This window comes from Stegodyphus dumicola, chromosome 1, assembly GCF_044657685.1.
Source record: "Stegodyphus dumicola isolate Sdum_Otavi_A_Nest chromosome 1, ASM4465768v1".
Classification (NCBI taxonomy): domain Eukaryota; kingdom Metazoa; phylum Arthropoda; class Arachnida; order Araneae; family Eresidae; genus Stegodyphus; species Stegodyphus dumicola.
The window spans coordinates 265,708,996-265,726,222 of NC_140768.1; the positions used below are offsets into that span (position 1 = coordinate 265,708,996).

Genomic DNA, 17,227 nt, shown 5'->3' on the forward strand with positions numbered 1-17,227 from the left:
TTACTCTTTTTACTAATTTTTATTAAATTGTTCTACATCACACTGAGTTTTTCCGGCTCCCTCGTTCATTACTTTTGTTTAAAATTAGTTCTCAACTTCTTAGCTCATTCAACGAAGATTGTTTCTGCACTTTTTGTCCAAGTTATTGTTGCTGACGACTCCCACGTATGATTTCACTCCTTCTATTTAAATTTACATGAAAATCAAAAGAACCTACCGCTTTTCGTACTTCCCTCAGTGCTTCGCACTATTCTTCTACGTTTACTTGTGCTAGTTTTTCCAGGCAAACGTAACGTATTTGGCAGCACTACAGTTGCTCATCAAGTCAAGACATCCTTTTAACTGTGAATTTCAGTACGATTCTCTAGTATTATGCATCAAAAATAGGATTAATAAATAAGTCTTCGCGTGCATTGCCATAATTACTTCAAAAGGACACAGTTATCTTACAATGTATCTTGTATGCTAATTACTCATTTATTTATTTTTTCTTAAATATTGAGCAATGTGTTTCATTGGCTAATACGAACATCAAATTTTGAAGAAATAACATTTATGATGCGGATGATGAAAGCTGACTACAGATTTCGGCCGGGAAAACGCTTTCAAAATTCAGCTTATCGCCAGGTGGAAATGGTACATTACAGAAAAGATAAAAACGTTCAAAGTCCTTTCACTAGTTACACCGCTTTTCTCATACTTCTCATAAGATATCAACGTTTATGGATGATACATAGATGACTATGAAACTTTTATCAGCCTTCTTCAGTTTGATGCGATGGTGATCACGAACTGTCGAGAGACGGGGTAATGTTTACATCACGTTCTTGAGAAGTTAAATGTTGTCAGGTAAATTTATCAACAATTAATCTTATGCTGAAATCAAGTGCATGAAGCGCAAGCTAATAAAAGAGTAACATTCAGCTTGTAAACAAAAGATAAGACAGATTTGTTTTAAGTTCAAGCTATTTCCGACGCCTTAATGTGTAATTTACAGAAACTGGGGTAGAGGAGATTAAAAGTCTGAAGTTTATAGTATAGTTTTTCTTTTTTATGTTATCCGTAGAGCTCTTTTATTGTCTCTTGTTAGCTCTGTAGTGAAGCGTCTAACACGCAGCGAGTACAACTTATACATTAAATAAGCTAGTTGAAAGCCTCGATTGTTTATGGAAAGTAATTTTTATGATTAAAATTCACTAATATTAGCAACACGCTACAAGGCCTAACGTTCTTAAGCAAAATGGCAATATCGGATGCTTTATAAAACACGAACTTCGTCTAGCTTATGTACGCTAAATTCACAAAATACTGACAGGGATACCACCAAATAGCTACCAATGCTATTGTGGTCCAAAGAATTGATTTAAATGAACCATTTCCCCTAACAAATGTAAAAAATCACTTTTTAAATATTGAAAATTTTCTTCCGAAGCTATTACGTCTTTCGTCTGCCTCTGCCTCTAGCAACAATTTGTACTTCCCAAATAAAAAATGTTTGTTTTAGCATATCCCAAAAATGGCCAATTCGGTTAAACAAAGAACATTCATTAAAGTTTCTTTAGAAGTTCATAGACCTCTAGCAACAATTTATATTTCGCCAATAAAAATTTTTTGTTTCGGCTATAAAGTATTTCGACCGCCTTCAGAGCCTGCCTTCGTAGCGTAATGGTCAGCACGCTCGACGCGTATTCGAGAGGTCCGTGGATCGCGTCCGGACGAGGGCATTGCTCATTTTTTATCTCTCTTGTTTCGAAATAACCTAATGTCTCTACACGGCATATTCCAAAAATGACCAATTTAGTTAAACAAAGAACATGCATTTAAAGGTTGCTTACGTAATGAAATTTCTACTATAAAAACGTCTGAAATATTGAAGAAAAACTTTCAGGATAATAATCTATCCCAAAATAAGAGTGGCATCAAATACTTACGGAGAGCAGGTTAAGTTACGTTAGGTTATGGCAAAAAGCACAACTGCTGTCATTCCTAAGAGGAGGAATGCCTTTGTAGATGACATTTTATCTCTCATGTTCACGTTATACATGAGGCAAACGTTCACTTAAGCTAGAACTCAAGCAACCTACCAGCATCCATTCGTCTTTAGCCGCGTAGTCACGTGTTGGTGCTTACAGAAGGCAGAGGATATATTAAAGGCGAATAACACTCTGCTTCAATTAATGAAAACCGCCAAACACTTTAGTTAACCCGAGACACGTTGATCAAGATATAAATTTATTGTTAAGCGATCGTTATTTAAGAACGGATAATGAACAAATTCCTGTATCATTTGGATCTTATTAAGCAATTTTAATAGATGATTTGGACTGTGGCGTATTACTTTTCTTGCAATTCCTAAAACTAACAACGGCTTGACTTGCTCATGAAGATGTTTCCTTGCCAAAGTCCCTTTTAACTATGGAAATTTCCTGTTATGTTTTTACCACCAATCCTCGAATTCCATATCACAGATTATGTTCGTACTGCATTAATATAAATATTAACAAGACATAGTGCACAATAAAAATTAAGCTTTATTTAGGAACTTCGCGCACACTGCCCGACAGCCTGCCTGTTTCGCTCTGCTCGCCACTCGTAAGAAACTTCTCCTCTAGGGTTGCCACACTTATCGGAGGGCGCAAGGCGCGCTCCTTATCGCCATCACCACAGAGTTTCCCCCCAGTTCCTTTAATGGCTATTCAAAGGAACGACATAGGTTATGAAATTATCTCAGAGTATCCGTACTGTCGGGTATTTTTACATGATTACAAAATTAGAATAGATCAAAATGAAATTCAATATATAACAAGGTATTGACACATATAATAAACATGAAATAACAAGAAATATGTTAAGATATGAATTTAAAAAAAATGTTTTAAATTGTTATGTAAGAAGCAAGTTTCTTAGGGAAGTGAACATGTCTTCCCGATCTGGTGACAGTTTGTGTCTTAGAGAGTTCGTTTGCAGATTTATTCTGCTGAACTGTCTTTAAGTCTTTATTTGTTTTCAGTTCAGGCAAATTAGAGTCCGAAAGCAAATAGGCTGGTTTCACACGGTCTATAGACACAGTAGATTTCAGACCGTTAATATCAATTGTGAAAGTTTTGTCCGTTCTAGAAAGAACTTTATGCGGACCTGTATATGGTTGGCACAGAGGTGGCTTTACTCGATCGACACGTAAGTATACATGCGTACACGACTTTAAGGTAGCACTTACGTAACATTTTTCTTGGCAATGTGCAGATGTTGCTATTGGATTCAATTGTTGCATTCTATGCCTAAGATTCGTGATAAATTGTGTGTCATACGGAGATATCTTAGATGACGTTATCATATCACTAGGCAGCTTGAGAGTTGTGCCGTACACCAGTTCAGCACAAGATGACTGTAGATCTTCCTTTACGGCTGTCCGAATACAAAGCATAACAACTGGTAGTGTTTCAGTCCAGTTATTGGTCTCGTGAGCCTTGAGAGAAGATTTTAAATGTCGATGAAATCGTTCAACAATGCCGTTTGACATTGGATGATAGGCTGTTGTTGTGATTCTGTTCGTACCCAAAATGCGCGTGAATTCTGCAAAAAGTGCGGATCTCATTTGAGAACCTTGGTCTGTTGTTATGATCGATGGGCAGCCAAAACGAGATATCCAACAGTTGAAGATGGCTCTGCAAATGGTTTCCGTTTTCATATCCGGGATGGGAATGGCTTCAGGCCATCTGGAGAATCTATCTATTAGAGTCAAAAGGTACACGTTGCCTTCTGATGGAGGTAACGGTCCGACGATATCCATATGGATTTCTGAAAAACGTGCATCAGGAAGAGAGAATGTGCCCAGTGGTGCTTTAGTATGCCTAGTAATTTTCGATTTTTGGCAAGATTCACAGGATTTCACCCAATTTTTGATATGACGTTTCATATCGGGCCATACATAACGAGAACAAATAAGCTTCGTAGTAGCTGCAATTCCTGGATGTGACAGATTATGCAGATGATTAAAGATGAGTCTGCGAAAGGAATTCGGAACAAATGGACGAGGAATGTCTGTTGATATGTCACAAAGAATATTACCATCAGAATATTGGCACGGTTTAAATTCCAGTTTCAAAGATGATGTGTTGTTTTTGAGAAGGTCTTGTACCTCCGGATCATGCCGTTGAGCTTCCGAAAATTTTTTAAAATCCAAAAATGGAGATTTTGTTATGGAATCAATTTCGATTCTTGAAAGAGCGTCAGCAACGACGTTTTTTGAACCTTGCACATGCCTAATATCAGTAGAGTACTGAGAAATAAAATCTAAATGGCGCAATTGTCGAGGTGAACATTTATGAGGGTTCTGTTTAAAAGCGTATATTAACGGTTTTTGATCCGTATAAATTATAAAATTTCTGCCCTCTAACATGTGTCGGAATTTCTTAATTGCAGAATAAATAGAAAATAATTCCCTATCGTACGCGGACCATTTCTGTTGACTTTTACTGAGTTTCATAGAGAAAAATGCTATAGGTTCCCATGTTTGTTGAGACAACTGCATAAGTGTGCCGCCGATTGCGACGTCTGAGGCATCTACCCAGATGCTTAGCTGGGCTCCGGGAATAGGGTGTCTCAAAAGGGTAGCCTGAGCAATGGCATTTTTGGCAGCAATAAAGGCTTGTTCAGCATTCTCGTTCCAATTTAATTGTGGGGATGAATCCTGAACACGAGAACGAGATTTCTTTTTATTAATATAGCCTTCTAACAATTTTATTAAAGGAGAAAGAATATGTGCTGCTTTAGGTATGAAACATCTATAAAAGTTAAACATGCCTAAAAATCGGCGAAGCTGAGTGAGAGTGGTAGGTTGAGGAAAATCTAAAATACATTTGACTTTGTCAGGAAGAGGTTCAATTCCGTTTTCACTAAGGCGAAAACCTAAGAAATCAATAGATGTTTGACCAAAGGTGCATTTTGAAACATTTATGCAAAGTCCATATTCCTGAAGTTTGGAAAATAAAGCTTTCAAATGCCTGCAATGTTCCTCAGAATCTTTAGAGGCTATGAGCAAGTCATCGACAAAAGGGTAAACGCCTTCTAAATCCCGCGTGACTTCATCTATAAAACGTTGAAAAGTCGCAGATGCATTGCATAAGCCGAATTGCATACGGGTACTTTCGAATAAACCGAATGGTGTGCATATGGCGGTTTTGTGGATGTCGGCTGGGTTAATTGGTATTTGATGGTATGCCTTAATCAGGTCGACATGACTAAAAATTTTAGTACCGTGCAATGCAGCAGTAAAATCGGCTAAACATGGAATAGGGTATTTGTCTTTTATTGTTTGAGCGTTCAATGCTCGATAATCTCCTACAGGTCTCCATTCCAGACTTCCCTTTTTTGGAACCATGTGAAGTGGGGATGCATAATTGCTGCTCGAAGGTCTCAAATGCCCCAATTGCATCATAGTTTGAAATTCTTGTTTTGCTATTTTTAAGCGATCTGGAGCTAACCGACGAGGTTTTGCAACCACAGGTGGACCTTTAGTTATGATATAATGAACGGTGTTATGTTTAACAGGTTGGTTAGGATCTGGTAATCTAGTAACTGAAGGAAATTCTTTTAAAATTTTGTGATATGGTGTATCACTAAATACAGTTTTTACTGAATAAATGCTTGCATTTTTCACGCAACCGACGGTTTTAAAATGCGTTTTTAAATCTTTGAGACATTTGTTTCTGAGATCAGGCACCAATTCAAAGAAATGGAGAAAATCTGCTCCAAGAATGGGTGTACTAACATTTGCTATAAGAAAAGTCCATGTAAACTGTCGTCTTAATTTGAAATCCAAAGAAAGTGTTTTTTGACCATAAACATGAATAGTAGAAGAATTAGCAGCGAAAAGTGTTTGTTGGGACGAATTCCGTTTTTGAGAATTATTTGCTGGAAGTAAGGACACGTAAGAGCCGGTATCGACCAAGAATGAAAGGTTTGTTCTACGGTCACGAACGAACAGACGACGTGAAACTTGAGGCAAAGAATAAGTCGCCTCTATTCTTTGCTGGTTTCGTTTCCCTGCCATGAACAAGGTTTTGTACATTTGTCATCTCTACACTTTTTCCCAAAACGTCTATGATACCAGCAAACAGAATAATCTCTCCTTTTGGAATTGCTTCTTTCCTTATTGCGATCTCCGCGATTTGGCGAGCGACCACGAGAAAGAGAAATGCGATCAATACGTTTGTTTAATTTTTCTATTTGTTTAAATAATTTATCCTCAAGAGACTGATCGACTGTGCGAGAAACGGCACAAGTCCCTGGGGTTGGATTTACTTCTAAAATTCTGTCGGCAATTTCTGCAGCTTTATCTACAGTTAAATTGGAAACCGCTGCCAAAATAGACTGAACAGTCGAAGGCAAACGTTGAAGGAATAATTCTAACATTAAGTCATCAGGAACATTTAAAGATTCTGCTCGACGTTTCACATTTCTAAGCAAATCGGAAGGTTTTCGAGAACCTAATTCTTCTCCAGATAATAATTGGCGAATTTCTTGCTGAGAAGATTCTCCTGAACGATTTATTAACTCAGTTTTAAGCTTTGCATATGGATCAATAGGGTCTGGTTTCATAAGTAAATCCCGTACTATTGATGCAATATCTGGAGGAAGATGAGCAACTACATAATTATATTTAGTAATGGATTCTGTGATAGGTTTGGGGGTGGCAAGAGCAAAGGTACTTTCACACATAATAAACCATAAAGATGGGTCTGATCGGTTATAAACCGGAATTTGGACGGCATAATCATAAGACATTGTGCAAGGTTTTTAAGCCAAAATAAAAGCAAAAATTTAACTAAAGAAAATTAAATTAAATGATAAGTAGAAAACGTAATTATAAAATGATCTATAATTACTACTCATCTGAGATCCGGAGGATGAAAACCGATGTAATCCATTACTTCTGGTTTGGAGATCTTGAGTGATGGCTTGTAGTCAAAACCGAAAGTGCTTGAGAACTGTTCATACGATTTAACACAGTCCGGGTTACCATTATGGAAATTTCCTGTTATGTTTTTACCACCAATCCTCGAATTCCATATCACAGATTATGTTCGTACTGCATTAATATAAATATTAACAAGACATAGTGCACAATAAAAATTAAGCTTTATTTAGGAACTTCGCGCACACTGCCCGACAGCCTGCCTGTTTCGCTCTGCTCGCCGCTCGTAAGAAACTTCTCCTCTAGGGTTGCCACACTTATCGGAGGGCGCAAGGCGCGCTCCTTATCGCCATCACCACATAACACATATTATTACGATGAAATATGGAACTGCGTTTTCGATACAGAGATAGTTCAACAATTAAGTGAATATCGCTTCAGAGGTTTACGAAAAAAACAGTGGCCCGTTAGCGCGTCGTGCAGCAGCACCACACGTCCGGAGTTCGATTCTCGAGCTGAGCAAAGTCGTACTGTCACCTGTATAGTGCTCAAGGCTTGCCAACGGCAGGCACAATCTTGTACTCCACGATGAATTTCGTGGGCTTGTGCTAATGTTACTGTCAGACAAGTGAGATAAATCAAGAGACGAAAACACCATGTCGAAGTCAGTCAGAAATCAAGGTCATGCTGACTCTTTTCTTCGATTACCGTAGTGTAGTGCGTCATATGGTATTAACTGGCCACATAACTAACAAAGAATATTATTTGAATGTTTTAGGACACTTGCGTAATATAAGTAGTAGAATTTTAAAACCGAATTTTAAAACGAAAAAACTCATGGACTTTGCAAGAGGATAATGCACCTGCTTTCAAATGCAAGTGCATTATCATGATGCAGAGCTCATAAAAGGTATTTCACTATATATTTCAATAAATTTCAATCAAAAGAAAACTTCAATAAAAGGTATTTCACTATGAGTCCTGAAAAGGTCTTTAAAATATGTTTTCAGGACTAGATAAACAACGACATAAATGCATTGCAAAGGAAGGGGGATTACGTTGAAAAGGAGATAACAATTATTGACAAACAAATCAAAATGTTGAGCTTTATGGAATCATTCCCGATACTTTTTAATCAAGTCGATATTTGGCAGCCATTAACAACCTATATGAGCTCAGGTTAGTGTTTAATTAATGTGCTATATAACTTTTAACAATAAAATCTTTTAATAATATTAAAATTATTATTTTACATGTGCCTGAGTTTGTTTTACTCGCATTTCGTGTCTGTAATTACTAGAGCTGCTTAATACAGAATATTCCAATGATTGGAAAGTATATTTTATTTTAGAAGTGAAAGATGCAGAGATTTGCTCTTTTTTTTTTTTTTTTTTTTTTTTTTTTTTTTTTCCGACAGCCCGTCAGCAGAATCGAATTCGGTGCCTTTCGAAAATCCCAAACGCTATGCCTAACATGATTGCAATCACTATTCTGTGCCGTGCTTTTCTCGCTTTTTAAACATTTTGTAGTTTATGAGCCTTTATTTATTTTCCTTTCTTTAATTTGCAAAATGATTTCCAGGAAACCCTTAATACTGACCCCAGAATACGGGTGCACGACTAAACCGTAAGTAAGACTATTGATTTTTACATTTCATATTAACGATTTGAATAAGCGATAATTCGTATTCTCGATGAAAAAAGATGAAATTAAAAGTGTTCGAGTTTAAAATAAATACACAGCATATATTTTATTAATTCTCTTCAGGGATTGTTTTTAGGCAGAAAGTATTCATTTTTCGATCGATTAGAATTTATCGGCATTCATACACAAATACATGTATAGATCTCCATCTCAATCATCTTATTAACTTTTCAGGTATTTATACTTTCTAAAGTAATTTAGTCTTGGGTTAGTGTGTTTTTCAATCTTTTATCTTTTTCATGGAAATATAATTTTGGTAAAATAGCAAATAAAAAAACTGCTTATTAGCTAAACATCTAAACTAATATTTACTGTACGAAATCATATAATTTCGTAAAAGCATTCTTTTTTAAATCTTGCAACTCTAAGTGTAAAATTACTACTATATTCCTCTTTGAAAAATCAACTGTTTCAACAGCATTAATATCTTAATCCTTAGTCCTTATCCTTAATTAACGAATCCTTGATTGATGAGGATTACCAGTGAGTTATGTACACTACAATATAACAAAGGACGCAACACTCGGGTCACTCAAAAAGACATCGAGATTCTTGACTTCAGACCCTACGCTAGCACACGATGAGCGGGGTCAGGAGTTTATGATCGGATGTATATTGATGCGCTTAATATAAAATTCATAGTATAAGTTACTCATTTAAAATTTTCTAATCCCTAACTAATGTCAGCTTCGAGACTTTTTTCGGGAAGTCATCACACATCAAAACTTATAATTACGTATACGGTGTGATAAAAATCAATACTTGACTCGTAGTAAGACTAAAAAGAAACTGCTCTTGCTGCAAGCACTGCATTTCTTTCCACAGAAATGCAAATAGAACTAAGAATTAAAAAAAACTGCTGATTTCATTTTTTAAATTACAGTTTTGTTACACGCCCTTTTCCTGAAATTGCAGAAGCCACCGTATTTTCCTTCGCTTTCACTTTATTCCTATTAAAATTAATTGACAATTAAAATTGAGAAACAGAGAGAAGAAAATAGAAATCGCATTATAATGATTGGTTTTTCTAATTGGAGAGAAAAGTTCAAACCATCGAGGAAAAGCTTACAACTTGTATTTTGTAAAAAATTATTTTTCTGAATGCAGATCAAGAGTAAAATGAATTGTGTATTTATATTTATGAATAATTACATAAATTAAAAAATATAAAATCATTTTCAGTTTGCTTGGATTGTCTTTTAATCCATAAACTGCTTCAACACTTTTTACACACAGGATGCGGCTCTTGAATATTTTAAAAATCCAGCATACTTTTTTACTGCCAAGAAATTTAGCCACTGTTAAGGTATGCAATCATATCACTAAAATTTTTTTGAACTTCTCTTTCTGTTGCTAAATTACCTTAGACACCCTTTAATATCGGAATTCTAGGTTGGAAAAACACATAATATAATTGGAGAGAATCAAAACGGCTTGCCGGCCGAACACTAAGAGGAAAGAATACTGTAACTAATACCACAAACGGACTTGCATCATACACTCTTTTGCAAAACAAAGAAGCACCGTGAAGAAAGGGACTATTTTTATTGAAATTAAATATCCGTAAAGAGCATACACAGTTAATAAAATAATTAAAACTTCAAGGCCGTAAGACCCATCAGTGGCCAACAATTAACACATTGGATGTTCAAATCAGTAATTGGTGAACCTGGCCTGACGGCGATGCATGTTTGCAAACGTTGAGATAAGAAATCATAAAGATTCCCAATCTCATCTTGCAATGTATTCTGCCAAGCATTCCTCAACTGTTTCTCCAGATCTCCAGATTTAGCGGCCTCTTATACGTTCGATTAGCGAAAGTCTGGAACCTTACTAGCCAAGGAAAAGTATCAGAAGCTCGGAGACAGTCCAGAGACATGCGAAGCGTGAGCCGTATGGAGTCTAGCATTTTCCTGTCAGAAAATGGCTCCAGGAGAGAGTGCCGTAAAGGGAGCGCAAACGACCGTAGAATGTCATCAGCATATCATTTTAATGTTAATTTAGTATGTAGGATGAACAGGGAACCCTGCTGTCGTAAAAGATAGCAGCCCATGCCATCATACTAAAGGTACTGGCTGTTGAGCGTCTGTAAAACGAAGGTTGGCACCACTGGCCCTTGCGCCTCCACACACGGACCCGATGATCATAGATTCCAAAACTAAAGTAAAATGCTATGTGATGTCATAAAACTGGCATCTATGATGATCGGCTGTGACACAACTGCAGTCGCTTTTGTCGATGTTGTGGAGTTAAAGGCAACTGTGAGCTAACCCCGCCTCAGCCAAGTGCCATGGATGAAGGCTGTAGCACGCTAGATAGCAGACAATGATGTTAACGTGTCAGTTCGGGCTTGTCACACAATCATCCGATCTTTCCTCGCCTCGCATTCGTGAGCCTACAGACCCCCGATAAGTACAGGGTAGCAACCATTGTTGCCAGCACCTTTATACAGCCACTTCCGTGCGTTGCAGGTGCCGCACATTCCGTGCGTTTATTGCTTGGTTAGTTAGAATCTGAAGGCAGCCCGATCCGCCTAGCTAATATGAATTCACTCTACAGCAAAAAATGACCTGCACCCGGGAGAGGAAAGAAAAAGAGGAAAATAAACATAAAAAAGGAAAATATGGTATAAAGAAAAGCATATAAACACCAGCACGGACAAATCACACCCATATCGCCTCACAAACCAAAAATAAAATCTGAAAGCTTTCAGATTTTATATCACACCCAGAGGGGCTTTTTTTTTTCTTTTTTTTTTTTTTTTTTTTTTCCCATTTGCATACACAAATGCGTTTCAAGAGCATTCGGGGTAGAAATATTTAAAAACAGTATATCTTTAGAGTTTTTTTTTTTATATATACATAGTCCCTGTGCGCTGGAGATAAAAAAATTTTATTCCGTACAGTGTTGCCAGTGCTCGCTTTGAGTTCATTGAGCTTTTAATAAAAATTCGTTAACTTTTACAAAATATGAAATAGATAATAAAACAAATTTGAAACTCAAAATTCGGGCTTCCAGGTGCCCATATTTGGGTGGAGGACTACATTATTCAAAATCTGATGAGTCTAAGTACCGTTGTTTCTTCACAATGCGAAAAACCTACATACATTCACACAGATTCATTATTTAATTTCTTTAATAATTAATTAATTCTTTTTAATTATTTAATAATTCTTTAATATTTGGTAGCGATTCGACGCAAGATGCTGTTTCGATCGAGACTAATAGCCCTTCTGGGCTAACGCCTCTTAAATTGCTTATTTCGTGTATCCTTGCGCATATTGATACAAAAAATAAATTAGCAACATAAAAAAAATTAATTAGCAACATAAAAAAAAAAAGATTTTTTACAAAAACACTTACCATGAAATAACACACCAAGGTCTTTTGATCAAAACAGATTGCGTATACAACTTTATCATCGATTATTAATAAAAAAATAGATTGATGTCAAATTTATAAATGTAAACATAGTCTTAACTAAGCAAAACTAAGCCAGACATGATTTTCAAGTTGCTTTGTTGGCGTCAACGCCGAAGAGAATATCATGATGCCGATGACAGAGATAATTCTAGATACATAGATATTGCTGTTGCAGCTATTCCAGAACAGTCATGAATTCAGTTTGATTTACGTTATTACCAAAATGCTTCATCAGCCAGATTTCATCGTAATAAAGAAAAGACAATTATTCCAGACTAGTTGCCAATTTATTTCTCTCGATCGTTGGTGATCGAAGCTTGCTACAAAATTTTTCTTCTTGCGACAATACTTTTCAATCTGCTGTTCTAGTACATCACTAGCCACATTTTTCATTCCGCCAGTCTGGTACAAATTAGCTTACTGAAAACAATAAACATCTTTTAATGATGCTAAAATAATAAGAAAAAAATGTTGCTGCGCCGGGGTTCTTATGATTACTTTTTGAAACTTGTAATAATTTAGTTAAACGTATTTACAATAGTTACACGTATTTTTCTAGACTTGTAATACGTTTAATTTTAAACAAAATTTTTGAGAGGAACATAATAAATTAAAGCTGTGATTTTATTTTCCAATACATAATTAACAAAATATTAAATAAAATGCCAGCATGTCTCTTTTTAAACAACTCCAAATTCATTTTACATATCGATGTAACAAAACTACTCGTTACAGATACATAAAAATTGCACAGATGAGAATTTAATGTTTAGTTATATTACATAATGAAAACTTTTGTGAAAAGCATTTTCTGGAAAGCATGAAAACTTTCCTGGAAAGAAAATATTACTGAATTCGGGTATTATTCGACTGAAATTATCTGTTACAAATAGTTACCGGTTTATCGAAGAAGCTAAATATTAATTATAAGAAAGACTGACATCTATGTACAGTCTACATTCAAATGCAGTGAATTTGTGGAAAGTGAACAACTCAAGACCACAGCTCTGAAATAGATATTAGTGAAGAATTACACTGGTTACCATAAACTAAAGAAAAATTACAAAAATAGCGATAACGCCCTCAAAAATAAGCCAAACCGTGTAAAATTTGAATATGTTGCCAAGTAAGAGTAGCTGAGTAAAACTGCGATATGCAAATTAGTGGCTCTGCTTTCGGAATACGTCATCTGCGAGGAGCATAAAAGTCCATGTTTGAGAGCAAGCCCACATATTTCACTGTGACAATGACATCAGAAATTTGAGATGGCCAATTCGTAACAATGACCTCCAGGCCTCATTTGCCTGCAGAACTGCGATGGAGAGCCATTGGGAGACTAGAGGCAGGACAAAGTCAAACAGTAGTGGCCAGATGGCTAAATGTGAGTCCTTTTGTGGTTCATAGACTTTGGAGGCAATTTCAAATCACAGATTCGACATCTAGGAGGTTCAGCCAAGTCCTACAACGAGCGCCGATGACCGATATTTGACATTATGTGCACGCAGGAATAGAACTGCTACTCCGACTCTTCTTAGATCCTCCCTTGCTGCAGCCCCCGGAAGGTTCGTGTCAACGTCAACTGTGCGTAGAAGGCTTCACGAAGGTGGTCTGTATGCGAGGCGACCAGCCATTTGTGTGCCGCTCACGTCACGCCATAGGAGGAACCGTTTTCGTGGGCACGACAACATGTCTACTGGACGCCTGATCAATGCAGGGCTATTCTCTTTACGGATGAGTCCAAGTTTGTCTAGAAAGCGATAGTACGCGTTATTTGATATGGAGAGAAACTAGAACCCGTTATCATCCGTCAAACATCTGTGAAAGAGATGCATACGAAAGGGGCAGTGTCTGTGTTTGGAGTGGCATCTTTTTGGGTGGACGCACAGACCTCTATGTGTTTCCAAGGGGAACCGTGAATGCTCATGTTTATAGAGATGACATCCTTGATGCTTAAATGCGCCCATATGCCAGGGCAATGGGTGATGCTTTCCTGTTACAGGACGACAACGCAAGACCACACAAGACTCGCATCGTAGATGATTAGCTTCAACAGGAAGCAATTATGCGCATGGAGTGGCCAGGTCGATCCCCGGACTTGAATCCTATCGTGCACGTTTGGGATGCTTTAGGGAGACGCCTAGCTGCTCTCAATCTGCCCCCTCAGACCCTTGTTGCGCTTGCAACTGCTTTGCAAGAGCAGTGGCTCTCGCTTCCTATGGAACTGATAGACCGCATAATTGAAAGCATCACGCATCTCTGTATGTGCTGTATTGCTTCTAGAGGCGATCATATTCCATATTGAAGGTACTTTTCCTATAGCAAACTGACACCTTCGATTTGTTCATTTTATACATGTGCTAATTTCTATACTACCATATTTGTCTGGTAATTTCTTTTTATGTTATTCGATACCTTACTATGTGTTGTATATTTTGGATAAGTTTCATTAAATTCTACATGTAACTTTTTCAGTAATCGTGATTTTTGTGATTTTTTCTTAATTTATGATAACCAGTGTATTATGCTCATTGAAACTAAATGGGAACAAAATTTCAAATCTATTTTCGGTTCTACTATCAGTAATAATAGAAAATACACAAAAAGTTTTCAAGCATTTTTATCGCATTACATTTAGGCGAAGGAAGTTTATTTGATTGAAAACCAGATTTGTATATCTCAATATCATCTTTGTGACTTGCGATTTTATTTATAAGAATATAATTTTGTGGTAAGAAGATTAATTTAAAATACTGAATTATGAAATCACCTGGAAAATATATCTCTGCATAAATATAAATTTAATTTTCAGCTTAAAAATAAAAGATAATTATTTTTATTTAAAATAAATAAATAAATAAAAAATTAATATTTTTATTTTAGAGAGCTATTTTTCTACATTTTCTGATTCACTTCTCATGTAATAACTTCTAGTACAGAACTTTGTAAAGCTATTATTTGAATTAACCAGTTATTTATAATTTCAGACTTACTAAAACCTTTTTCTGTTTTCTCATCAGAATGTAAAAGAGTAAATAGTATTAGTAATTTATTAAGCTGAGATTTTTGGATTGCAATACAGAGCGTGTTTCTGGCCTGCACGTGCACGCTATGTTTAATTTCTGCGAGTTTTGATAGGTGTAATTATTTAGCTTTGCGTACTTTTGCTGCTGGCAAATTGATTTTAAGGCTCCCTTTAAAACTTCTGAGATAGCTTAGAGCATATTTAAATTGTGTAATCTTTGACTACTATTTTATTTCTTAATTTAAATTTGACTGTTTCTGTATAGTTGCCTCACCATCAGTTGTGGCTGATATCCTTAGCACAAGAAAGTACATTTTTTGTTCAGATTTCTGCTCCGTAAAAAAGGTTATTAAATCCTTATCATGACTTGCAGTTACCTCAGATTTAGCAAAAATTCGTTTCAGGTCTGATGGGTTATTAGCTCAAGATGAAGTAAAACATACAAACTTTAAATCGTTGGGTTACGTAAATATATAACGATCATAATCGTCTATCTTCATCTCCTAGTCATGCAGTGATTTGAATTCTTAATAATTCATAGATGGTGGCTACTTCAGTGGGGAAAAAGGATTTGGAATCGAACTGAAATCTACCCTCCTGTTTTTGATTTGAGGCTATCTAAACATGCCATGGCACCTGTTTGGAAGTTCCTTAATTTTTCCATTTATATTACTTGTAGAGTCATTAGGTTTTTTTTGAAAAATGTGCAACGCTCTCACCGGGATTCGAAACCTGGACTTCTCGAATATGCTTCGAGTATGCTTCCAGTTACATCACGAAAGCATGGGGAAAGGAGAAAGAAAATACCTTAGATACATTGGGGTGCTTTCGTGGTGTTTAAAATATAAATAGTGTTAACGATGTCACTAGTGCTTTCTTCTTTTCAGTATATTATTCCAACACAATTTAGATTATCATTAAGATTAGAAATATCCACTACTAGATTTTCCAAACCATTATGTATATTTTTTCAAATTCCCAAACTTTTCACTTAGTCAAAAAATTATTGCAAGTGTGCCTTTAGAATTAAAATCAAATACTTTTCGATTTTAATAACTCATATATACTATAATAAAAGTACATTTAAAATACTTTGATCCATAATATATTTGAAGCTAAATCGCTTTCCATATCGTATAAGATACGCTTGACAATTTTCAAGAATGGTAAAATTTTCCTCGAGATCCGTTTGTTTAAGAAGGAACTTTTATGCTTTTGTTTACTTTCTAAAAACAAAGCTATCGAAATTTACCATGAACTAGGAGACCTAATTGAAGAACAAGGAAATTATGGAAGTTAATACCATAAACTGCATGAGCAGAAACAATGGTACGGAATCGTGACCTTCAGTTGTTAACAAAATACGACTGGCTAATAAAATCGCGAGGAATATTTCCCCGCTTTCTCAATAATAATCTTCTGTCTATACTTTGTTAAGAGGTCCGAAGTTTTTCATCCATTATATACCATAAGTCAAGCATAAAATAAATACAACATTTATCTTCCCTCTTTATTACACAAACAAGCAAAGTTCAAAAACAAATTTCAAATGAAAATATTCCGATAAATATATGTTCTTCCTTCGTTTGTCCATAATATAGAAAACGATGAGTGCTTAATGTTTATTATTCAAATCTTGTTTTTAATGGTTTTTTTTATTGTTGTTGTTGTCGTTGGTTTTATTTTGTTCTGTCCCTTTCAGTCCCAATGGGATACACAAGTCTCAGTAGATGTTTAAAGAAGCCTAGAGGGAATTACACGCATGTGGGAGAGATCTGAAAATTATCGCGCGCATCTTCTTATAGAGGCTTAGTGATTTTTATTTTATTATAAGGTGAGCACGTGCTACGTCTTTACGTTTAAACAAATAAATTGGGGCTGAAAGTGTTAAAAGTTACAATCTGCTTTTATTCTATTTTTAATTATTATCTTTATTACAAATATCGTGCGCCAAAATCTAAATTAACATGCGTATATAAATTATTGCAAACATTTGTAGCCACATTAGGTATTTTTTGAAAACAGGAAAGGTAAAAAATTAGCAGTGCCCTCGCCAGATCTCGAACCACGGACCTTTCGAATACCCGCCGAGCGTGTTGACCACTACACCACGAAGGCATGCTAAGAAGGCGGGAGAAATACCTTAAAAACTCCACTTTTTA

General features: G+C 35.9%; 1 protein-coding gene across 3 annotated transcripts in view; it reads right to left on the reverse strand.

Moving 5' to 3' along the window:
• LOC118185828 (alkaline phosphatase-like) overlaps window positions 1-17,227 on the reverse strand; it is a 101,573-nt gene that overhangs the window by 41,186 nt on the left and 43,160 nt on the right. Inside the window, exon 1 of one of the 3 annotated variants that reach the window (XM_035355745.2) lies at window positions 218-462. The exons of the other annotated variants lie outside the window; for them this stretch is intronic. The gene's annotated coding sequence lies outside the window, so the exon portion shown is untranslated. Of the gene's footprint in view, window positions 1-217; window positions 463-17,227 lie in introns of those variants that run through there. 3 annotated transcript variants of the gene reach the window in all.